At 33.2% G+C, this 12,100-nt stretch overlaps 1 long non-coding RNA gene across 1 annotated transcript in view; it reads left to right on the top strand.

Annotated features, from left to right (window-relative positions):
* The first annotated feature begins 2,990 nt into the window (after positions 1–2,990).
* The window catches only part of LOC126967591 (uncharacterized), a 34,334-nt gene continuing 25,224 nt past the window's right edge, over positions 2,991–12,100 (top strand). The window contains exons 1-2 of the long non-coding RNA XR_007730038.1: positions 2,991–3,158; positions 7,527–7,723. This is a non-coding gene — a long non-coding RNA (uncharacterized LOC126967591). The remainder of the gene's footprint in view (positions 3,159–7,526; positions 7,724–12,100) is intronic.

Below are 12,100 nucleotides of genomic sequence, written 5' to 3'. Positions count from 1 at the left end.
TGCCTGATTTTTTAAGTCTAATTTAAATGAAATGTAAAATCCAACAGAAGAATTCTATATGATCAACTTATTGAAGAGATCCTTTAACTACAATTAAAATTTTATTTAAATATATTAAATATGAAACATAAATCATAGACAAAAACATGTCTTTTATGAACTTACATAGAATATATCAACATGATTTATGTATGAACACAGCATATTGACTTACATTACTTGGTCGATCACTCGCCACTAAAAGCTAATAATGTGAATCATAAAACCCTCCCCAATTAATGGTTATTTATGTGTGACCTGAAGCGGAATCGAGTTGAAACTTCGACTGCGCGTAATAGTGAGTAAATAGGCAAATATTTCATTCTTTTATTTATCAGGCACGTCTGGTCATATACAAGTATTGCTCTCATTTCTGGTTTCATGGAATCATTCAGTATCAGCTCCAGCATCGCTCAATGGAATAACAAGAGCGTTGTCGACCTTATAAAGGTGCAGTCTCCATGGAACTTTCTGCCACGTACAGCCAAATTGTGGAATGAGTTTCCCTCGTTTGTATGCGTTCGCTCGACGTCAATAATAATATGATAAATTATGTTTTAGTTGTTTTGCACGAGTCGCACCTGATTGTGGTAGTAATCACCAATGTCAAGAGTGTGCAGCGACAAATGCTCGTCAGTGAAGATGTGGCGAACGACCCGCGTGCTCGTGTTCGTGGCCACTCTCGCCTCGCATACCACACACGCGTCAAACTACGTGTATATTTCTAATGCTCTCTACGTCTATGGACTCCTTGTCTTCGTTGCAGGCAGTAAGAGGTTAAATTTGTTATCGACATCAACAACTATACACATAACACAACACATACACAACGTACAAACCTTCGGAATACATCACGCTACCGCACAACGAATTTTTAACTGTTGATTAATATTGGGAGATGTATATTGGTATTTAAAAACCTTCTCAAATAAAAATTGAGGATACATTGATCATGATAAATTATCAAGAAGAGGAAAAGTAACTACAGGACTGACTGAGGAACTAGAGGAGTGATTCAGTCAGGTTTCATTCCAATATCACTTACTTGCACTCACATAACCCCCTTCTTAAATACCAACAACATATTACTTTTTATAAAATTTAAGGGACGATATAAAATAGATATTTGTTAGTAAGTTTCCATTCATCCATCATCAGTATGATAGGTATTACTGATGGTTGTTAGACTCAGAGACGTTTAAATGGTATTAATAAAATTTGTTGATTTAATTCGGCCTTTTTTCAATGGTAAATTGTTCTATATTTCCTTTCGCACGTTAAATTTCAATTTCTTCATCATGACTTCTTTTTCAATATTTAACATTATTAACATTAAAAAAAATGGAGTAATTCGCAAAATAGGTTAAACATTTTTCTAATCTTATACAATATTAATTTTAATGCCTAAATGTTACCGTTCACTTGTTTTCATCATTAACCCCCAGAAAACTCAAGTCTGAGCGTTAAACAAAACTTTTGTCGTAGTAAGGAAGTGTTTTTGTAGAACGATTTTGGTCTACAACACTGCCCTTAATGGCTCAGTTTGTATTGGAATACCTTGTCCGAAATCTCGAGTGACTGCAATTCCGCGGTCACCTGGGCAGTAAAGCCGAAATTGGCTTCGGATTATCTGGGGGCAATCAATATAGCCAGATAAAACTTCAAGCCCACATTCTAGCGCTTTATCAATCGAAGTTACGGCAATTATAGAGTATTGCTCTCATCTCTGGTCCCATTTGATCTATTGCAACATAAAGTGGATCCTCTTTTCATTGAACGGCCCTATCGCCGTTGCGTAGAGGCTTGCACCTAACTGTGTGTTTTTAGCAGCATTTATTACGAAGAGTTTTTCTAAGTGCTGTTTCTTCCTGCCGAATCCTGAACCTGAAAGGTGGGAGTGATCACTTTTAATCGTTTTTGCTCTTATATCATTAAAGGGATTACGAGTTTCTTGTGAAGACACTCTTGGTGTGTCATCCTAGAAACACCACGTAGGGAATTTTATTCCACACTTGGGTTGTATGTTGAAAAAAATTCTCTGAAAATTGTACTGTGAAGGAACACTACACATTGCAGTTGCAGAGGACGATATATTAGTTTATGGTGTGTGGCTCGACATACGAATTAGGCTGGAGAATGTTTGTAGCTTCTATAAAAGAACAGATAATTATACTATAGTTTTGGCGCTATAATGACAATGCTTCAAATCAAATTTCAGAAATCAAATAATAACGATTAAAAATGACTAATAGTCAAACGTCTACAGTTTTTACCGTACGGGCATAAGTAGGTACAACGTTTACTATGTATCAATTTATTTTTGTTGGCCGGCTTTCCAAATTTCAGTAAAAGCCCAAATATTTATCAGCTTTAAAAAATTTATTGGAACGAAGTTCCTTACGGCAGGCTTGGAGGAGATAGGGATTTTGCTGCGGGACCGAACTGAAAAAACTGTGATAGTAAGACCGTAAGAAAAAGTCCGTGGAATAAAACCGTTAAATGTGACGTGCGCAGGCGCGACAGTCGTTTCTATTTCTATGTAATTTTATGTAGTCAAACAAAAATAAAGAGACATATTTTGTTATTTTAATAAATAATTTGGATTACGATTTTTTATTTATTTTACGTAATTTATTATTTCCTAAAATACTGAATTTCCTAAATACTTTCGTGTAGTTAAATAAAAACTAATCTGCAAAATTTAAGAGAAAAATCAAGAAAACCTACATAAAATTGAACACGATTTTTTTTTACAAATTGTGTCGATTCTATATTAGCCGAAGGAACTTCGTTCCTACCTGGTGTCCCAAGACACCACATCTTTTTTTAGGTAAATGTTTCAAATCAAATCAAAATCAGTTTATTCACGTGGGTCACGGAAATGACACTTATGATTGTCAAAAATGTTGTGGCAATCACTCACAAATCATTTCAGTTACAATATATGTAAAGTGATGCAGCAATAATACTCAAACTACAAATACTAAAAAAAATGTAAATTAATACGTAAAAACAAGAGCTATTGAGTACATTCACGGCCGTCTACTACTGTATCAACAATAATACTAGGCCATGGTACAGTAGATGCATCAATCCACACACACCGTAAATAAATAAAGGTATTTAGCGACCATTTTATTAGCAATTATAAAAAATATAATTTTTAATTTAAAAACCGTGAGGCAGAGTTTCCGGCCCCACGATCATCCTGCCACCGCAAGTAGCGCCCGTTCACGAGCATGACGCATGGGCTAGCCATCGCCTCTCTCTTTTAGTATAAATTATTCACTTTTCAAAAATTATTCATAATTATAAATTCTATTATATTTAATTAAGGGTAACTAAAGCTCAAATCTTTTAGAGCAATTCATACCCATGCTTTCTTATCAGCTAAATAATCCTTTAAATTGTAATACGATTTTTCCATAAGTTTATATTTAATATAGGCTTTGAACTTGTTGAGGGACATTTCCATTTCTAGTAGTAATATTATGTTTTTCATATACCTTTTGAAATTTATTGACATTTTTATGAACATACAATAAATTTTCATAAATAAATAGTCATAATTTTAAAATCTTTAAATCTAGATCTAAGCGACTCTCTTGGTCCCATACCATAAATTGCCCGAACAGCTCTTTTCTGCAGCACGAAAATAGATTCAATATCAGCAGCATTACCCCATAATAATATACCATATGACATAAAATAAACCAATCTTGCAGTTTCAATGTCTGTTAAGGAACGAATCTTTTTTACTGCGTATGCAGCAGAACTTAGTCTACTTGATAAATTATCTATATGAGGGCCCCATTGGAGTTTTGCATCTAGCGTTATTCCAAGAAAAACAGCGGTATCAACTATATCTAATTTCTCATTTTTAAGCTGTATATGGATTGACACTTGCTTAACATTAGGTAAAGTAAATTTAATGCCTTTCGTTTTATTACCATTAAGTAACAAGTTATTAGCTTCAAACCAATGCACAACTTTAGTTAAAGCATTGTTAACAACATCAAAATTTGGTATGCAACGATGTATTTTAAACATGAGTGATGTATCATCAGCAAACAACACAATTGGAGATCATTTATATAAATAAGGAATAGAAAAGGTCTTAAAATCGAGCCCTGTGGAACCCCCATTTTAACTGTTGATCCAGAGGACCTCTTTCCATTGATATCCACCTTTTGTATTCTACAATTTAAATAGGATGTCATTAAGTCCAATGCTTTATTTTTAATACCGTAATGGTGAAGTTTTCTAAGTAATGTTTCGTGTTCAACACAATCGAACTCCTTAGATAAGTCACAAAAGACGCCAAGTGCATCACGAGACTCCTCCCAGGCTTCAAATATATTATATATCAAGTCAATACCAGCATCGGTAGTTGAACGACCCTGGGTGAAACCAAACTGTTTGGAGTGCAATAAATTATTATGGAAAAAATGACGAAGCAATTGATTTAAAATTAACTTTTCAAAAATTTTACTAAAAGTGGGTAGTACATATATTGGTCTATAATTAGTAGGGTCACTGGTACAACCTGATTTAAACAGTGGAACTACTTTACTATGTTTCATTAGGTCAGGAAATTCACCATATTCTATACAATTGTTAAATATTATAGCTAAATCTGGCGCAATAAGATATTATTGCGCCAGATTTAGTATCACATACTGGACAAGTTTAACTGATATGCCCCAAAGATCATTTGTCGCCTTATTTTTAATAGATTTAAAAGCTTTTATAACATCAGAGCCAGAAACATGATCAAATTTAAAGATTTTATCACATTCAAAAATGTTATCTTTCAATAGTGAAAGAGCGGAGTCTGGTGATGAGTTCAACGAATTTGTAGTGGTAACAGGTATATCTGTAAAGAATGTTTCGAAAATTGGTGCAACTTCGCAATTCGACTTTAAGGACCTGTTATCAAAGTTTAAATTGAACTCGTATATTTTATGGGTCACCCTTCCGGCTTCTTCATTTATTATTTTCCAAGTCGTTTTTATCTCGTTAGAACTATTGATTATTTTATCTCGTATATACCTTGACTTGGCAATAGTACAACCTTTTTTTAAATTTTTAGAGAACTGTTGAACATATCTTTTGAAGTCATCACTACAGTTATATTGTCGCTCCGCATATAAATCGTAAAATTTTTGCCTATTTTTGTGTAATTCAACTGTTGCCCACTCGCTAAAAACTATTGCATCAGTTTTGAGGACCGATTTAGGAGTGAAAATAGAATTTATTTAATTATAGAACTTATTAAAGAATAAATTATACATTTCATTTGGTTTTAATGTATTATGTAAAAATGGGAGGTCTCTAACAAGAGTGGCCCTCACTGTTTCTATGCGGTCTGATGTAACTGGCACAAAAGTTATTTTGTGTTTAGTTATATTGGGTTTTAAAGATTCAAACTGAATTAACTGACCACAGTGGTCCGAATCTAATTTACTAATTATGTTTTTACTAGTAGCCCTCACATTTGTAAAAATATTATCAATACATGTGGCACTAGTAGAAGTTATTCTTGTGGGTTCCATGAACATATTGGATAAGTTGTATGATTTAAATAGATTTAATAATTTAATACTTAAAGCACTATTTTCTAAAATATTTATATTAAAGTCTCCACAAACAAGCAGTTTTTTATTTGTTTTTGTGGTTTTGAATAAAACTTCATCCATAACTTTCTCAAAAAGTTCAAAGTTAGCACAGGGTGGTCTATAAACAGACACAACAATGAATTGCTTCAATTCAATTGAGGCTAGCTCAATTATCCGCTCAATAGACAGGCAGACAATATCATTTCGATTCTTATACTTTAACTTTTTCTTCAGTAAAATTAATGAACCTCCATGAATTGCAGCGGTTCTCGTACACAAGCTACCAACCAGGTAATTGTTTAAATTAAAAATACATTCAAAACTTTTTAACCAGTGTTGTGTGAAACATATTATATCAATATTAAAGTTATTTAAAAACAATTCTATTTCAAGCTCTTTTCCTTTTATGCATCTGATATTTTGGTGAACCAGGTTGATAACAAGTGGTTTGATTCACTTTGTTTGTGAGTAAGCCCTCCTTAAAATTACTTTTCAAGCAAGAGAAAGCCTCTGTTGTCTCCTTATCTAGTTTAAAATACATTTACTCTGCTCAATAAAAGCAGATTGTTTTACCGATATATTGGCCGAAGTAGATACCCTTGTGGTACCTGGGTCAATTTGAATATTGTATGCTAATAACTTAGCAATATGTCGCCTATTAAAAAGAGATAGATAGAGAAGATACATTCTATCTTTTGTCAATATATATGATTTAATAAACTTATTTAGGTCAATTAATAAATTTACATTATTGTAAAAAAGTGTACTAGTATATAATAATGAATTAAGTTTTTGTATATGCTTGTTTTGGATATCAGATAGATTTCTTGCATATGACATATTACAAACAATAAACCTACAACCTTTACTTGTATGAAGGTCTATCAAAGTATTGTTTAAATAAATGATTTCTTTTTTTGTGACAGAAATGCTATCACCGTATAGTATAATAACTGTAGATGTTGAGTCCAAATTTATTGTTTTTATATTTTGTATTAAGTGATATATCCTAGCACCAGGCAAACATGTGTTATATGTAGGTTGTTTTAAATAGACACTTAATATCTCGCTAAAATTTTTACCTAGCCCATCAGAGGTAATATAAGTCTTTTTGCCATCAGAGATATTATAACGATTTATTTAATTTGTCTTGGGAGAGCAATTAATTGGATTATCTACAATATTTAAAATCTGATCCTCGCAGGCTGGTGACAATATTTTTGTGCACTCAGTACACAGTTTATAATTGGATAAGGCCTGTACTTGGCTAAGATTATCTCTACGCATTATTAAGATTTCATCAAATTTAACTATATATTCATGAGTTTCTTTCTCATACTTAAGGTTGGTTTGTGTTAGTTTAGAATGGAGGCAATCAATTTGGGCTTTTAGCTGATTTTTATCTCTATCACTAGCCTCTTATTGTAGAATGGATACTGTAGTGTTGAATTTCAGAAAGTAGTTCCTCTCTTTCCTTAACTAATTTAGTGATGTGACACAGAGACTGTTGGAAAGTATCACTACAATTATTGGAATATGTTATTGTTTCTTGTAGTCTATCCCTCTGGTCTAGAAGATCCATTTTTTGTATATGAAGCTCAGAGAGTTCAGTCTTCAGTGAAGCAATCTTATTGTTCATTACCAACATCTCCTCCACACATTCTGAGCGCTCCCTCAATGTATTTGTATGAATCCCAAGCGGTTAATACTAATGTAAATCGCAGTGGGATATTATTATTGACTTGTGACTATTTCTGAAAAAAATATGGAGAAATGACAAAAATATGATTGTTCATTGATCGAAGATATGAATCAGGACTCTAGATAGTGGACATTTTAAAATTTATAAGTATTTATAATATTTTTCAGTGTTTTCCTTTGCCTGGAAATTTCATAATAAAGGTATCGACGGCATTAACACTGACGAAAAGAAAGGAAAAATCGGAATGAAAAATAAGATTCCGATGCTGGTGTTAACCCTGACCGCTCTTTTGTACGCGAATGCAGCTATCAGAATAAGAAAACGCATGAATGTCATGATCGCTATTGTTCAAAGCCATTTTGAGGTAATACTTAATATCGTTCCTTTGAAGAAAGCCTTATAATATTTATGAAAAAACGTTGAAAATTGTAAATTTACATTTATAAAAAGTAATTATTATTTGAGTTAGCTATTTTTGGCGCGTTAGGTCTGGTATCCACCAAAGCGGAGAGGAGATGTATTTTGGGAATCAATCAGATTTTGTTATTGCCACATCTCCTCTCCATTTAGCTCCGGTGGAAATGGATCAAGCGGAGAGGAGAGGAGATGTCCCATAAGTCTCATTTTCTGCCGCGTCGAGCGATCAAGCGGCGCGGCGGAGCGGAGATGCGTGTAGGCAGGAGGCCGGACGGCCCGCGCTCGCGCGCCCTTTTCCACGCTGCCTTCTCCCCGCGCCTCGCACACATACTTCTTCAGTACCTTGGTTTCCTTTAATTTTTCGATCTACCTGGTTTTCCCTTCTTTTATAAAGCTCTTTGTAATAATTTGATGCTGTGTTTGCAATTTCTTGTCTCTTAAGTTTTTCTTTGTTGTTTTTGTCTTTTAAACTTGGCATCCATTCCTTTGCATCAATCAGTTCTTTAAAAGCCTTCTTCACTCCTCCTGTCTTTTCTATGTGTCTTTGTAATATTTCAGTTCTTTTTGACTTCCTTTCTTTCCTTATATTTTCTTTAATTTTTTTACTTAATGTCGTAATTTCTTTTATATGTTCTTTTCTATTTTCTAATAATATTTTTCTTGGATTCATCATTTTTTTAATGTTGTCGGATATTTTGGTTTTGTTGGATTCATTATGTTTTTTGTTTCTGTTTTAAGATTTGTAATAAAGCTGTTGTATTTTTCTTCTATGGTCGTGCATTTTCCCATTGTAATGTTATTTATAGACTTTAATATTTGCGTTAACTTATTTTCATTAGCTTTACACCGTAGTGGCCTTTCTGATCTGTGTAATGTTCTTGGCCTTTTTGTCATAGAAATAATCAATTCTGATCGTACCATTCTGTGGTCTGTGTCGAAATTGAATTGAGATTGACTTATAATATTTATTTTATTAAAGTATTTTCTATTGTTCGTCAAAATGAAATCTATCTCGTTTTGGTATTTGCCGTCGGGTGAAATCCATGTCCATTTCTTGTTCTCTTTTAAGTTGCATGAGCTATTCAGAATGAATAAATTATTCTGCAGTGCAAAGCTTATCAATCTTTCGCTATTTTTATTTCTTTTCCCGTAGCAGTATTTATCTAGTATTTGTTCTTCGCCACTTCTTTTTTTTCCTTTTACCCTTTTTTTCATTGAAGTTGCCCATCAAAATTATATTTTTTTGTGCTTGCTTTAATGTACTTTGCTGGGTTTCAAAAAAATGTTCTGTTTTCAGCAAACCTTCTTCATTTGTTGGTTCTGTGGATGCATATACCTGTATGATAGAATTTTTTTTCTTCCTTGCCATTGCTGTCTGGAATAGTGAGACGTAAGACTGCTATTCGTTCGGAAACTCCTTTTATTTCATCTAATATGTGAGCTAATAATTGACCTGGTGTTTCACCTTTGTAAAATAAAATATATTCATTATATTGCTCTATTTTTTCTCCTAGACTTCTTAGTTCGCTTATGCCAATTATATTCCACTTTAACTTTTGTAAAGCAGTTTCAAGCTCGATTAACTTTTCTGGGGTACTTAATGTTCTGACATTGATTGTTGCTACATTTAAGCAAACGGATTTTTTGTTCATGTTCCTTGGAGGGGTTTGGTCTTGATTCCCCGCGGGAACCAACCGTTTTGGGGAATGTTTACTATTGTTGATTTTTTGATCATTTAAGTTTATTTTCTTGTTATCTTGTCTATTTCGGTTGCTGCGTACTAATTGCTAGTTATTACTTTTTTTCTCCATCTGTAAGCTGTTAAGTGAATCTGATCTTTTTCTCATGAAATTTGTGATCTTATTTACCTTGTGGGGGTTAACAATATCCTCCACTGAACCACCAACTCCAGATGTTGGGTTAAATCTCTTCCTTGTTTGGATTTTTGTTGTCTTGTTTTCTTGTACTACCAACTTGTCATACTTGATGTATGCGTTTCTTCCCTTTTTGCGTTCTTCTTGTAATTTTACCTGCAGTTCTTTCCGCTTCGCTAAAATTTCTCTAGGGTAATCTTCACTTTTATTTATTATATTTGCAAGATATTTTTTTGATTTAAGGATTTGTGTTTTTTTCCACGTTGTTGTTAAGGTAAATAATATAGGTCTCTTGTTTAACTAATTTTACTTTACAATTTTATAAGCTGCTCTAATTTCTAGATGCCCTATTTCGATCTTCATGTTTCGTAGGACTTTGGTAATAAGTTCATTTAGCTCATCGAGTTCGTTTCAACTTCATCAACTCCGTGTGATATCAAATTGTATTTTCGTATATCTTTTTCTAATTTGCAAACTTTCTTATTCAATTCATCCACAGTATTTCGTAGCTGTAAATTTTCTTTTACTAAAACATTAATTTTTTCTTCAAATGATTGTACTAATCAATTAGTTATTTCCTCTGTTTGTTTTTTTCATTTCTGTTTGCATTTTTGAAAATAATAATTGCATTTGTACATCCATTTTGTAAGATTTTGAATAAAACGAATGAAATGATGATTGTTAAAATTTGTAGTATGTATAGTATGTTTTCGAAATAGCAACACTATAGAGTGAGCAGCCCTTTTACGTTTTGGCTTAAAGGTCTTGTTACCAGGCCATAAACTCCAGCCCTTTTATACTGTCTATGGCGTAGAATGTCTTGTTGATCTAATTTACAGTTTGACAGTTTTGACTTTTTTTTATGGAATAGGAGGACAAACGAGCGTGAGGGGCACCTGGTGTTAAATGATCACCGCCGCCCACATTCTCTTGCAACACCAGAGGAATCACAAGATCGTTGCCGGCCTTTAACGAAGGTGTACGCGCTTTTTGACATCCAAACACTAAATTTTAATGATAATAACAACATGAATATGAATGATTAATTATTATGTATTTATATGGCAATCATAACTTAGTCATACGCATAGCTTATATATAATATAAGCTTGTAAAATATTTAAAGTTAATGTAATTTAATGACAATGCATTTGTAAAAAGATCAATTTAAATATATTATTCTTATTCTAATATATAATGATTATTAATTTATCTCACAGCAATGTATTCACACTTCACCTTTTTTTTTCGTTAAGTTGAATATGATAATTGAAATTGTTTCAAATCTTGTAATTTCCCCAATTCTTAACTCTGTTTAGTGTAATAAAGAATTATGTGACTCCCTCGATTTTTACCGTAAGTAAATGCTTGTAAATACGGTAATTGAATTTGTGTTTTATCTTCAGTTAAAATCACTTACTCAATCCAGTCAAGTATTCACACTTTAAAATCACAATTTAAACACTTATTTTAATATTTTATTTATGTTTTATTGGAGCGTTGCTAAGTACGTGTTTCTGTTTTGACAGGTTGTAACCAAAAAAAAAATAAACTCATAAGTAGGTTCGATTAAATCACAATATATCTACTTAACTATATAAAGATTTAATTTACTACACCTTTTTTATATAAAATAGAGATAGAAGAGATCCGCCACAACAGGTGTCTTGAGATTCGTTGCCGGCATTTAAGGTGGGATTTTGCTCTTTTCTTGAAGGTCACTAAGTCGTATCGGTTCGAGAAAACAACAGCCGGTAATTGTTTCCACTAAGTCTCTGTGTGTGGCAAGATATTTCTTGAAAAACGCGCGGTTGTGGAATACCATACGTCAACGTGATGCGGGTGGTATTTTGCATTTTGACGTAACGTCCGGTGGTGGAATTCAGCCGCTGGAATCAACCCGAACCCTCTGAGCACTCCCTGTGATAAATGCGGTAGAAGGTGCAGAGAGAACCCATATCTCTACGCAAAGTTAAAGAGTCAAGGCGATTGGGGATGACTTGAAATAGAAGGCCGCTGAGTTTATTGCGCTCATTCGTTTTGGAATGGGTGGTAGTTTTTGACTTTCAATAAGTGATGTCACACCCTATTTTTAACCGACTTCCAAAAAGGAGGAGGTTCTCAATTCGTCGGTATGTACTTTTTTCTTTTATGTTTGTTACCTTAAAATTTTCGACTGGGTGAACCGAATTTGATAATTCTTTTGAAGCTGGGGCTTCTCGTGTGGTTCCATTGTAATTTGGTCCAGATCTGACAATGGCATCCATGAGAGAACCATAAAAGTCTTAAATTTGCTATACACACGTATAGCAAAATTCAATTTCACGCCAACCGATTTCGATGATTCTTTTTTTATTCGAAAGGATATACTTCAAAGATAGTTTGGTTAGGTTCTGATTACGGAATCCATGATTGGATTGTTAGTTATTGTACTTCAAATTCACTAAAAA

The sequence above is a fragment of the Leptidea sinapis genome, chromosome 1 (genome assembly GCF_905404315.1).
Source record: "Leptidea sinapis chromosome 1, ilLepSina1.1, whole genome shotgun sequence".
Taxonomy (NCBI): Eukaryota; Metazoa; Arthropoda; class Insecta; order Lepidoptera; family Pieridae; genus Leptidea; species Leptidea sinapis.
The sequence above is the reverse complement of the archived record's forward strand: the minus strand, read 5'-3'. Positions and strand labels throughout refer to the sequence as shown.